This window comes from Rattus norvegicus, chromosome 2 (assembly GCF_036323735.1).
Source record: "Rattus norvegicus strain BN/NHsdMcwi chromosome 2, GRCr8, whole genome shotgun sequence".
Lineage (NCBI taxonomy): Eukaryota > Metazoa > Chordata > Mammalia > Rodentia > Muridae > Rattus > Rattus norvegicus.
The window spans coordinates 245,645,041-245,658,393 of record NC_086020.1 but is presented as its reverse complement, the minus strand read 5'-3'; the positions used below and the strand labels follow the sequence as shown (position 1 = coordinate 245,658,393).

The window sequence follows — 13,353 nt, the reverse complement described above, 5'->3', positions numbered from 1 at the left end:
CCCAGGCTTTGCGGACTGATGGTCCTCTAGAGATGCAGCGGATTCTTCCAGAGCTTGAGAATGGCTTTCTTATTCCACACCAATAGCTTTGAGGACACAAGGTGAAAGGAACGGTCCATGTTTCTTCCATAGCTTACACTGTACTTCCCTCCCTCTGAAATGTCCTGCAGCCTGCTTGCCTCCTGCTCCTGTCACTCACAAAAAAGGGAAAGAAGAAAGAGGGCGGAACGTCAGAAGGAGGGAGAGAGCATCCATTCCCCTCACTTGGCTCCCATTTAAGCCTTCCAGAGATTCCTTGGCAAGTGGTGTTAAGAACCCTACTGAAGGAACAGGCGCAGATAAATGCATGTCCCAGAGTCCCGCACAGCCAACCTCAAGAACAGATGATAAAAATTAACAGGAATTTCCTTTGGTGACAATCAAACGGACCCTAAATGATTAGCAAGGATTTACTGAAAAAAAAGAACTTCTTTCTACATTGCCTGCCTGCTCAGCATGGGCAGGTGCGTGACCGCAGCGCTGACTGACGCAAGGCCTTCTGGGTAGCAGGACGTGGGGGATGCACAGTGCTTATAGGGCTACACAGTCTCTTTCGACTGTGTAGTCTTGAATAAGCAGTTTCCAATATGCTAGAGACGCAGTTCTTAGATCGGAGATTCACAGCTCAATAAGGATGCGCCACTGTTATCTCAGAGTCAAGGGAGTACGCTTTATTAATTCCACCAGACATCGGATATCCCTTAAGACTGCCCCAGACAGATGAAGATGTACAGCCTCTCTGGTTATGGGGAAATGGGAGCTTAAGTATGCTACAATGTTTTTATAGAGTGGTCTGAAGTCAATACGAATACCTCAATATATTTGATAACATAGTAAGGCCATAATAATAGTGACAACTATCAAATACTGAATTCATGAACCAATTTTAATAAAATATTACTCATAAAAGTTTTAAAGAGAATATGAATGTATAATATTCTGGACAAATCACGGGGTCTTCAGATCACTGCTGACACATACTTTCCCTGTATAATCAAAGTATCTGCAGTCGTTTTACAAAATTACGAACCTGAGGGCTGCAGGGATGGCTCAGGAGTTAAGAAGAGCAATTGGTTGCTCTTGCAGAGGACGGGGTTTGGTTCCTAGAACCCACCTGGTGGCTCACAGCCACATATAACGCTCGTTCCAGGGGATCCAATGACCTCTCCTGACCTCAGTGGGCACCAGGCACACACGGGGCGCACATGAACACCTGAGGCAAAACATTCATCAACGTTAAACAATCTGAAAATTCTAATAATTTCCTCCCTTGTTGAGGAAAGGGGAGTAAGGATGACAATGGAAAACTGCTGTCACAGAAGAATACAGAGAATAAACCCAGGAGAGATGCGGGGGTTTTATGAGTCACAATTTTCGCAACTCCCGGTTAAACAAATCTTTCAGCGGGGATCATGGACGGATTTGAGAATCTCTAGTGAGAGATGGCAGGGATATTCAGAAGGTGGTGAGCTCTACTAACCCATTCCTAATTACTAAGTGAATTAATTAGCAACTTACCACAGAAGTGGCTTGGATACCTTTTCTCCCACCAGGCTAGGCCTGCTTCATTATAGCTGGGCCTAGACCCAGACTCCTTCCCTCTTCCCACCATCACCTGAGCAATGCACTCTAAGCCCACGGGCCCTTTCCATAGAGACCAGTTCTCTTTACTAACATGAGCATATACAAAATGTTGAATTCTCTGGTTTTGGTATGGCTTAATTTTGGAGGGGGGGAGACTCTATGTGTGTGCATTCACATGTATACATAGGTATGTTCGCCTGTGCATGCATGTATACTGATCAGAGATCAACATTGGGTGTCTTCCTAAGTCTCTTCTCGACTTTACATTTCAAGACAAAGTCCCTTACTTAACCTGATCGACTGCATTGACTGACCAGTGAGCCTCCATGATCTACCTGTCTCTGCCCCAACCCCTAGCACTGGGGCTACACTGTCACACCCAGTGTCTTGTCCTTGCCCACCTTTTATATGGATTCTAGAAATCCAAATATTTTCATGTTGGGGCAGCAGGAACTCTACCCACTGAGGCACGTTCCAGCCCTTGTTTAACTTCAATGGGTTCTTGCTACAATAAGGGGACAGAAGGAAATTGGATCTCAGACCTGTGTAGAAAAGTGGCCTCCGTCCTAGGGGAGCAGAGCCTCTGTGAAACCATCAGTCAGTAGTCAATTGTTCTTAACTTACAAAAATACTAATTTCGTGTGGTTTAGGCAAATGGTTTCTATGCCTTCCGAGGTTGGTGAGAACTTCCGCTATGTTTGCATCTTGTTCAACTTTTCCTTAAATCTGGTCTTTAACACGCCATTAACAATCGATGCCCTCCAGGGAGACTTAATTTCTGGGATTTCCAGGGAGTAATGCCCTCTCGATCTGTATGCATGTCCATCAGGGGTGTGTATTAACCAATTCAGATCCTTTAGCCAAGACAGCAGCTCACCCTCCAAGTACATTATCTTCCTGCAACTTAGGGGGGCATGTTGTCCTGTGCGGTACACAGAACGACCACATTCAGATGGCCCACGATGTCTAGGGACTGTGACTAAGGAATAAAATGGCCAGAGCCAGAGCAGCGCCTTTTCAGAGAGTTTCTCCACGTAAGTGTGCCATCTCAACTGGACAAACACGAATGCCAAAAACAAACACATCCGTCTCTGTGTGAGAATCCAAATTCTTCTATCTCTTCACTTCCCCTTAATTGGTAAAAACTGTTATAGAGGTCGGTTTTAAGCCTTCACTTTACCTTGGTTTCTCTCGTCAGTAAGATGCTTTTAAAGAGTCCATTAACCATCGCTGTTTTGACCCGGTGTCCTGGAGTCCCTCTCAGGCTGACTCGCCCTAACCATCCATTAGTCACCTCTCTAGGCTGATGTGTGAGCCCCCTGTGTCACTGTGAGTTAGCCTCGCACGAGATGGTGGCCCCGTGTCCCACCCTGAACTTCCCACTCCAATGTCCCAGCTTCTCCTTGGGGAGACGCATTCTGTCCCTAGATGCCCTTACCTAACCAGGCTTACCCACGCTGATGTCTTCCCGAATTCTACGATCTCTATCGAGATTCCTGCACATAAGCCTCCTGCCTCCAGAAGCACTGCTTGCCTTTAAGCCTTCTTTGTATCGTCAGCCTTTCCAATTTTGAGAAGCATTTTTATTTCTCTCGCTCCTCTCCAGAGAATCTCAGTCTATTTACCACTGCAGAGACAAGATCTAGCCTCAAGGAATCCTAATTACCCTCTCTGTCAACACAGATATTCTTTACCTAAGCTTTGCAAAGGACCACAGAAACCCAAAGTTACAAAAAGAAGGAGGAAGGAAGGAAGGAAGGGAGGGAGGGAGGGAGGGAGGGAGGGAGGAAGGAAGGAAGGAAGGAAGGAAGGAAGGAAGGAAGGAAGGTAGGTAAAGAGGTATCTGTAAAGTGTAGAAAAAAGACATCTTAGGAAAAGAATTTGGAAGCAGCAACAACAAAACCCTGACAGTAGACGTAAAGAGGGTATAAGAACTGTTTCTAGCAAACATACAGAGTGAGAGGCTGAGCTAAAGCAACACTTCTTACAAAATGAACACAAATAACATCACTGTCTCCTGAACTGGGCCCTGGAAGACCAGCCGTTCAGGACAGTGTGTTTGTGTGTGTGTTTATAAAAAACTGTATGACAGTTTCTTCCTCAGTCCCCCATTCCCTGACATCACCCAGCAGATCTCCCAGCATCCCCCCATTCCCTGACATCGCCCAGCAGATCTCCCAGCATCCCCCCATTCCCTGCTCCCAGCAGATCTCCCAGCATCCCCCCATTCCCTGACATCGCCCAGCAGATCTCCCCAGCATCCCCCCATTCCCTGCTCCCAGCAGATCTCCCCAGCACGTTTTCAGAGACCTGTCATAAGATGCATCTTGTGTTATTTCTCCTGGCACTGGTCCTCCATTCCTTCTGATAATAAAAACCAAGTTGTTACAGCCCCACCTGGCTGCCCCGTCCCATCTTTCTCCTCACCTCTACCCACCTCTCTTGTCCCGGTATCTATGTATACACACAAAACACTCCTTATGACCATATCTGGATCTTTTTATACGATTTTCCCCAAATATTGTCCCCTTCTCTGTCTCCTCTGTATCTACTTTTCTTTCATACACATACTTTTGGTTTATGTGTTTGCTTGTCTGTGGAGAGGGTGTCTTGTACCTACGGATGCCTTTGAACTCACTATGCAGCCTACGGATGGCCTTGGCTCCTGTTCCTTCTGCCTCCACTTCAGAGTGCTGGGATACAGGCCCGCAACACTATATTCTATTCGGGTGGTACTGGGGACTGACCCTGGGGCTCCACAGCCTAGGCAAGCATCCTCCAGATTGAGGTGCAAGCCTTACCCCAAAGGCTTCTTCTTACTTGATCCCTATGAACAGGGGAAGAGCTTGACTTTGCATTTCCCAAAGCTCCATCAGCTTCCTCCTGTCAGAGCACAGAGCTCCCGGCTAATGGCCGTGGTGAGTCCCTTGCATCCTGCTATAGTCACCCAGCAATAAGCTAGTAAGCTGGTACTGACAGTGTTTTGTCTTTTCTATGGCTGTGCCAGCCCCGAGCCCGGAGCCTGACACGCGATGCTAATAAATGCTAAGCTGGGTGACTATGGTACAAATATCCAAAGCCATGTGATTCTCTAGTAACCAATAAGGGTTAATTTGAACCAAGCTTGTTAAAAACCTTCCTATAATAAGTACTGGGAGCACTTAGCCTGGGTTGAACATAGTGCACCAGAAAGGTACCCTCAGCAATGCTGTCTGTCAATTCTTCCTACTGACAGGATTCTTGGTAGAAGCCCCATGTGCCATAGAGCGCTCTCTGTCCTCTTCACTGTTCAGATGTGGTCAGTCAACCATCACGGCATCCCATGTCTGCTAGGTAGAGTCAGAATTCCTCAGAGATTCCTCCATCAGCTGCTAACCTCATCTGGCCTCTTAGAAGAAACTGTGTTGGGGCTGGGGATTTAGCTCAGTGGTAGAGCGCTTACCTAGGAAGCGCAAGGCCCTGAGTTCGGTCCCCAGCTCCAAAAAAAAGAACCAAAAAAAAAAAAAAAAAGAAGAAGAAGAAGAAACTGTGTCTCTGAGGCCATCCACCTCTACGTGGAATGAGTCAGTCTGCCTTTTGGTCTTAGCCTAGTACAATAAATTAAATGTCTCTGGAGTGGGGGCTGGGAATGGAGCTCATTTGGTACAGTGTCTCCATGTCCAGAATCCCTCGGTCCATCCCCAACACCACATGGGTCAAAAGGTGTGGACAATCGTTATCCCAGCATGGGGGAGGTGAAGGCTGGAGGATCAGAACCTCAAAGGCATTCTCAGCTGGGCATCTTGGTGAAGGCCAGCCTAGAGTGGAAACCTTGTCTGGAAGGAAGAGGAGGAGAAGGGGGAGGAGGAGGAGGAGGAGGAAGAGGGAAAAAAGAAAGGAAGGAAGGAAGTTGGCCAGTCTAGAAAGTGATGAGGCTTAGTGCCCCAGTGAAGGATTTCAGACAAAGTATTTTTGTACTTATTATTAAAAGCTCTTTTGCTACCAAGAAAATTAAATTTCACGTGGAGGACAATGGAGTAAAAAACAAAGTACCACCCAAATTCCTGATAATGCTTTAGCATAGTTGACAACCTTAGGAGCTTCTGAGTGTGGGACCATCAGTGATTGTTAGATAGATGGGCATACAATCAAGAGTATATGGACAGCACACTGGCCCTGATAGGCTTATTTAAGAGAGAGAGGAGAACAAAGGAGAGGGGGACATGAAATCTAAAGAAAGCTTGAATACTTTACACAGCCCAGAACTGACACGGTGCCATCCTTATAATCGCTCAGAGAATCAGAAATGAGGGCTACGTCTGTGGTATAGACTGTGAGGACCACTGCTCAGGAGGAAAGGAGGCTGCTGCAGGTCCCAGCTCTGGAGTTTATCAGAATAAGAGGGCCTTGCTTGAGGCCAGGATCAGGCCTTGCAGGGGGAGAGAGAGCGTTAGATAAAAACAATACGGTATATGGCGAGCTGAATCGGGGGTGGGGGGGGTGGGGGGGGAGATTAAAGGGAAGGAGAGGCTTACCTTTTAAAGCCTGAAAAGGAGCATCAACAAAAGAAGGGAGAGCGCAAGCGAGTGAGCGAGAGAGAAGGAGACACAGAAACAGACACAGAGAGGCAGAGAGAAAGACAGAGAAAGGGACAGAGAGACAGAGAAAGGGACAGAGAGACAAAGAGAGGGTACGGCAATGGCCTGGGGGGTTAGAGGAACCTCTTTCCAAGCAGCTTTTAGAGCAGTCTCTCTCGCGGTGCCCTGTGGCGTCTCACCTCTGAACACAGGAAAGATCTGACTTCTTGTCACCTTTTAGCGGTGGCAGAAGTTTCACATCACATCATTTAGCCCAGCACAGCAAATGTGACAAAGAGCATGGAAGAGTCGCAAAACCATAAACTGAGAGCTGTCAAGCCAGCACAGACTTAACACTGCCCCGAAGGAAGCCGCGGGGAGGCGTGGCCTGACTCAGGGGGCGGGATCTGGCCTAGCAGTGCAGCCTGTAAGCCTAGAGGAGAGCTAGGAAAGCTTGCGTGTGGGAAGAGAAGAAATGGCTATTCCAGTTAGGAAGTAGACACTCCTTTCCTTCCCTGGGTCTAGAAAACCTGCTAGGTTTGAAAACCTAACAGTCACAAAGATTCTGCTACAGCTATGCCATGGTGAGCAAATCAGGATATAAGCTACCTACACGGGCGTCCATGATTGGTAAACAGAAGCGCAGCTACACGATTCCAGGCTGGAAGGTTGGGAGCAATTGTGAGAGAGACAAGAGACCTCTGCCACAAAGATTCACTCTAGCTTTGTTCATCCTGATTCTTAACCTGGTATTGATGGCCAAACCTTTGCAATTTTTGAAATGTATTTTTAACTGGAAGACTTAAAAGTGGGCATATTTATGGGTTCACCAGCATGACTACCAAAATGTCCTTGATCAATAAACACTTAGTGAGCTCCTGTTCCTATCCCCGCACCTATCAGACCAATCCCCTCCCTCACTCCACCCCGCCATGTCTAATCGATTTCCTCTTCTCAGAAAGATTCAAGCATCCGACCTTGGACCCTCCTTGTTACTTAGCGTCTTTGGGTCTATGGTTATCCCGTACTTATGACTAATATCTACTTATAAGTGAGGTAAGGGGAAGACAGGGAGAGAGGGCTGGGAAGGACAACTGGATTGGAGTCAGGCTTCCCTGGGATGAAGTAGAAACCTAGGAAAATGGAAAGTCCCGGGAATCTATCAGGATGACCCCTAGCTAAGACTCGTAGCAATGGGGACTATGGAGCTTGAGCCGGCCATCTCCTGTAACCAAGAAAGACTTCCAATTAAGGCACCCACCCTGCCACACAACCTTAGACCCACACTTTGTCCTGCCTACAAGATATGCAAGGATAAAGACAGAACAGATATGAAGGGAATGGATGGCCAACCAACGAGTGGTCCAGCCTGAGACTCATGGAAAGTCTGCCGTGAAAGGGAGCCGACCCCTGAAATTAATGACATTCTGCTCTACCTGCAGACTGGAGCCTAGCATAACTGTCATCAGAAAGCTTCACCCAGCAACTGATGGAAACTGATGCAAACCCGTGAGCCCGGAAAGTCATGTGACTGGGGGAGCCTGTTCAGAGCAAGAGAGAAGTCAAGACCTGACCAAACCCTGAAAACCTTGTCCTAAGATCATCAGGAGTCGGAACGCTTTCCTTGCACATAAGCCTCACAACCCTCATCTCTTCTACCCTTGAGGTAGTCACAGCGCCTGGTGGAAAATCCCAGGTTAAACTTCCTCTCTATATATAAGAATATGCCTAGCAAGCATCTGGAATCCCTTTTCGTGCAAATAAAACATTCCCAACACCTCAGTGCCAGGCAATAATGTACGCTCACCCCTTCCCCCAAACCCCTGCCCACTCCCCAAGGTTTATCTAGCCTTTGTTACCCCCAATAGAGATCCTGTGGAGCCCAACCACCCAGATAAGCCTTCTTCCTTCCGGTCTGGCCAGGTGCACGTTGGCGCTTGGATACCCCGAGGGTACACAATGGTGTCTGGATACCCCGAGAGCAGAAACAGAACCAGGCCGCCAAAGACCCACAGCCAAACATTAAGTGGTGCTTACATGATTCTGTAGAAGGGGAGGAAGGGTTGAAGGAGCCAGAAGAGTCATGGACACCAAAAGAAAACCCACATAATCACCAAACTGAGCCCATAGGCGCTCCTAGAGAGTGAACCGTCCACCGGAGAGCATGCTTGGGACAGACCCAGGCCCCCTGCGCATACGTAACAGTTGTGCAGCTGGATCTTCATGTGGGGCCCCTAAAGCAGGAGCAGGGGCTGTCTCTGACTACATTGCCTGCCTTTGGATCCCTTTCCTCTAACGGGGCTGCCTTGTCTAATCTCAATAGAAGTTGCTCTTAGTCTTACTGCAATTTGATAGGCCAAGGCTGGTTGACATTCATGGGAGGCCTTCTCTTCTCTGAGGAGGGGTGAATGTGGTGGGGAGAAGGAGGGTCTTGGAGGAGAGGAGAGAGAAGTAAGAGTTCAATAAGCTGATACCACAAAGAACATTTCCAAGGCACAGCTGACCTGCTCAGCCCCCTAGAGGGGCTCGGAGACTGGTCCTATGCCAAGAAGCAGGCCTTCTTAAGGAATCTTCCCCACCCCTAGTCCACCCCTCCTCCAACCCTTGGAGTGAAGATACACAAAGCTCAGGGCCTGGAGGCCCCACAGTCCTCATTTCACCTGTAGGTGGCGCCATTGTTGTGGGTCCCTGCCAAGCTTCCTGGGACAAGGCCCTGTGTGGGATTCTGTAATGGGAACGACCCTCTTGCTGTCTCCAGGTCCCATATCTTGGCCACCTTAACAACAAGTCTTCCCAAGATCCTGCCGGCGATTGGATTTCCGACAGCAGCTAAAAGCTTTCCTTCCCTCCTCCCAACACATTAATCTCTCAATGATAGACGTTTATCGAACCTTTCTTTTGCATGATGTAGATTGAAAGTCTTATATAATCAAGGACCAGATAAATGAATGCGAAAACCACTTGCGGAATGCCGAGCGTGAACAAGAGCTGACTTCTTGTAACTTCAGTCGCCTTCCCTGCAACATAAGTACGGGAATAGAGCAGAAGGTGTTTGACTCCTCTGGCATGCCGTACATAGTAAGAACATGGCCACCCCAACGAACACAAGCTGGGTCTTCTGAAGGGAGGCGGCTCACCAAGTGACTGCCACTAAACCAGACCAATTATTCCAAGGGTAGTGCCCACATCATCAGTAACAGCATCACATGGAAATGTGTTAGAGTACACACTCAAGCTCAGTCAGTGTACTTAATAAAAAATGGTAGGGCACAACTCAGAAATCGGAGTTCTAATAAACTTTCCAGGTGATTGTCCAATATCCTTAAGGTTTATTCTATTTCATCATCATCATCCCCACCACCACCACCACCATCACCATCACCACCACCACCATCATCATCTTTACCATCATTATTTCATTTATTTAACCAGGGGCAGGAGGGGACAACAATTTCTGGGAGTCTGTTCTCTCTTTCCATTGTGTGGATCCTACAGATAGAACTCAGGTTGTCATGACAGCAAGAACTTTTACTTAATAAGCCCCTACCCTCAAGTTTTGATTGATCAATAAATATCCTTCTAGCTCTAAAATAAAAACTTTGAAAAACTTCTAAAACCCTTATTTTCAAAGTGTCAGAGACTAGAAGAACACCGGAAGTCCAGCATTGACAACTCCAGGATGATGAGGACACTGACTTCCACAGTTAATGATGTCAAACAATCCAGCCATGTGTTTCCCTAGCAGAGTGCGTGGCTGATGGGATTTCACTTTGCTCAATATTAGTTTCCTGGGTTCCTCTACCTAAAAAACCACAACCATCACCACTCCGCCCCTCCCTAGCCCTGTCCAACTCCCCCCCCCGCCCCGCCTCTCCCCGCCAGGCCCCGCCCAGCCCTGCCCAACTCCGCCCCGCCTCTCCCTGCCCCACCCTGCCTCTCCCTGCCCCACCCTGCTCCCAACCTACCCCCTCTCCTGCTTCCTATTTCTCCTTCACCATTTCTCCTAGCATAATGCACAGCTCAGTTGCTGCTTCATGTACAATCTCCTTCCACAAGGATACATCTGATGAAAGCTCTCTGTCAGTTTTGCTAAGAGCCACACCCCCAGTGTCTAGTAAGGACTGGCACATCAGAACCTCCCCGAAAGGGCTGATGAGGGGGAAGGAGCAAGTGATTTTATCACAATCGGTGTTTCCTATGTTCCCATTTCTTGTTCCAAATTGTGCTTACGTTTCATTCCATGTTGTGCTCAAATTCTGTCCTCGATCTTAAAGACTCTCTCTACTCAACCATTTTCCTTTGGTCCTGCTCAAGGTGAACTTGCACGCCGTGACCACTGCCGTGACCACTGCGTTCTGCGACTCTTTGGCGACTCTTTGCCCCTCCCTACTGTGTATAAGGCTCAGCTTAGCTCTGACATCCTGACTTGGTTGTCATCAGAATGGGTATTGTCTAAGGAGTTCGTGGAAGGCGGCGGTGCCGTTCATGCGACAAGAACTGCGTGGGAAACAGACCCTAAAGGAAACAGTACGGAGATCTCACAGGTAATTACCCACAATGCCCTCACAGCAATTTACATTTTACAATTTGTACCTTGACACACATCAGCTCAGATTTGCTCAGTGGTCTCAAAGATTAAGCTGCCTCGCTTTCAGTCTTCCAATAACCTTAAGATTAGTTCCTGAGTTGAAAAAAAATAATGAAATGAAATGAAAGAAGCAGTTAGTCTATCCAGCAGCCATCAAATTCATAGGTGGCCAATATTTGCTCTCCTGTCCCATTCCTCCTGCCCACCAGGTCTGCAAGACCCTCCCTATCATTGGTCCTGCTCAACACATGACAAGCTCTGACAGAGAAGGGGACAGGTGTCAGGCTAGTGTAATATAACCATCCTGCTTCTAAAAGCAAAGAAAACTGATACTGAGACACACACACACACACACACACACACACACACGCAACACACACATTCACACAGACACATGCCAATGCATACACACACACATGCATATGCACACATACACACCACACACATACCACATACACACCACATACTCGAACAGGCATATGCCAATGAATACACACACACACACGTGCACACACCAAACACACACACACACACACACACACACACACACACACACACACACACACCGCAGCAGCAGCAGCAGCAGCAGAACCAGCCTCATGATTTTGTACCCAGGAATTCTTGCCCTTAGATTTTAATCTAAAATTCATGATTTGCATTCCTACTCCAATCAAAACATAAAAGCAGAGCTCTGACAGAGAGACCTTCATATCAGTGCTCATGAATATAACGCTGAAATTAAAAATGACAGCTTTCGGTAGAGTGGCAGACAGGTTGGTCAGCCTGTTATTTTCCACTTCTGTTTATTTACCTAGACCTAGAATGTGCTGTGACTGGAAATGGGCAAAACGGATTATTATAGCTTTGCTGTTTCAGAGAGGGAAAAAAAAACTTTATTATTAATAGAAACTGGGCGCCAATCTACTCCTGAGGTAACATGCCACAGCTGTCGTTTTAAAGGTGATTTCCCTTGATAATTACTCCTTTGGAAATGGCTTTATCACTAAATTTAAATTTTATGGAAATTCACATTTTGAGACGATCTAAAGAAGAGCTGAGGGACACCAGCGCCTGTCAACCTGCCCATTTCATCACCATGAAAATCACGCTCACACATTAGGATTACAACTTTTTCAGGGTGTCTTCTAGATCAGCGGGTCCACAGTGACCTTCATATCATAGCTAAAATGAGCCCTGCCAAAGTGCACCTTACCTGCTGACCGCCTTCGTGTTTTAATTCCACCTCTCCTTTCAGGCTTAAGATAATCGAAGCTGGTTATCTGAGGGGGAGAAACCCAGTATCATCTCACACAGCTAGAGATGGCTTCTGCTCTAACCACAGACAGGATGACCAACGATGGTGTGTGACTTCATAGTTAACATATGTTGGCAGCTGTGCCACTTGTCACAAGGTCACAGCAGTGGGTTCTCTCTGCAGACCCTTCACCCCAAGAGGGTGACCCCCACTCATCCTTAAAGGAAGAGAGGAGAACCACTCCTTTGTTGAAGCACCTGCCACACAGCCATAAAGAAACGTTGAGACAGCCTGCTGTGGCTAGGGGTCTGCACTTGTGACTGTTCTACCCACAGAAGAGCATCCTACTGGCTGGGAAGAGGAAAAGGAGGCCCATTGGACCTGAGATACCCTACAGGCTCACTGATTCACACTGGCTCAGAGAGCACAGAAGGCTGTGGTAATTCTCATTTCACCAGCCTAGCTGTCATGGGTATGCAGTGGGTTGAGGTCAAAACTACAGGAAAGGTATGGCAGGCATAGACGCTTTAAACACAATAATCATGGCTTCCAGGTAGAAAGTCAGTCATTCTTGAAGAAGGACCTGAAGCACCTCGCTGTCTAACCAAGTGGTGTCCAGGCTCAAACCCAATCACTTCTCAGTGGAAGCACTGTTCTAAGACCCTTCCTAGAGATCACACAAACATCTGTGCCCTCCTCCTGGAGCCCCAACCATGAACCAAAGTGAGATCCTACCAGAGTTTATCATGTGGAATCAGGGAGTTCATGGAGCTTATTTAGAAAGCATGGATGAGGGGTTGCCGGCAAGAATGTGGGTGACCCCAAAGCAGCTTCCAATGCGAGGTCTTCACCCAGCATGGATGGTGGCTCTCCATAGCCACCTAGATGGAGTTCCTTCCCTTTAGCCTTTCCTTGTCTCTAGACTCTAATAATAGCTTCTGAGCTCTAGAGAACACACAGAATGCACACAAGTGCCTGGAAGCAATAGCAGGTAGTCAGGTGAGGATCTAGTGACCCTCTCCAGCCCCTCCTACTCTGAGAAAGTGTCAATCACCATCAAGCCAGCTATGACGACCTTTTGCAAGCAGGCACAACCATGGCGCTGTCCTGCCTAGAGAAGGACCGAGTTCTATAGCACGCAGCTGGATAAGGCACAGGTACCCGCTCACCAAGTAGAAACACTTCCGGTTGGCACCTGAGACACCATTCACAGTCACCAAAGGCCTTTTAAAGACTCCACTGTTTTCATTACAAAATTCAAGTTCTCGGAATGCAACCTGCTCCTCAACATGGTAAGTGTGGGATAGTTTTTGAGACATCAAAAGGATTTG

General features: G+C 47.6%; 1 protein-coding gene across 5 annotated transcripts in view; it reads right to left on the bottom strand.

Annotated features, from left to right (window-relative positions):
- Positions 1 to 13,353, bottom strand: part of Slc44a5 (solute carrier family 44, member 5) — a 295,495-nt gene that overhangs the window by 207,976 nt on the left and 74,166 nt on the right. Inside the window, exons 3-4 of one of the 5 annotated variants that reach the window (XM_063282306.1) lie at positions 11,981 to 12,047; positions 10,773 to 10,860 (exon numbers count right to left, since the gene is read on the bottom strand). The exons of the other annotated variants lie outside the window; for them this stretch is intronic. The gene's annotated coding sequence lies outside the window, so the exon portion shown is untranslated. The remainder of the gene's footprint in view (positions 1 to 10,772; positions 10,861 to 11,980; positions 12,048 to 13,353) is intronic. 5 annotated transcript variants of the gene reach the window in all.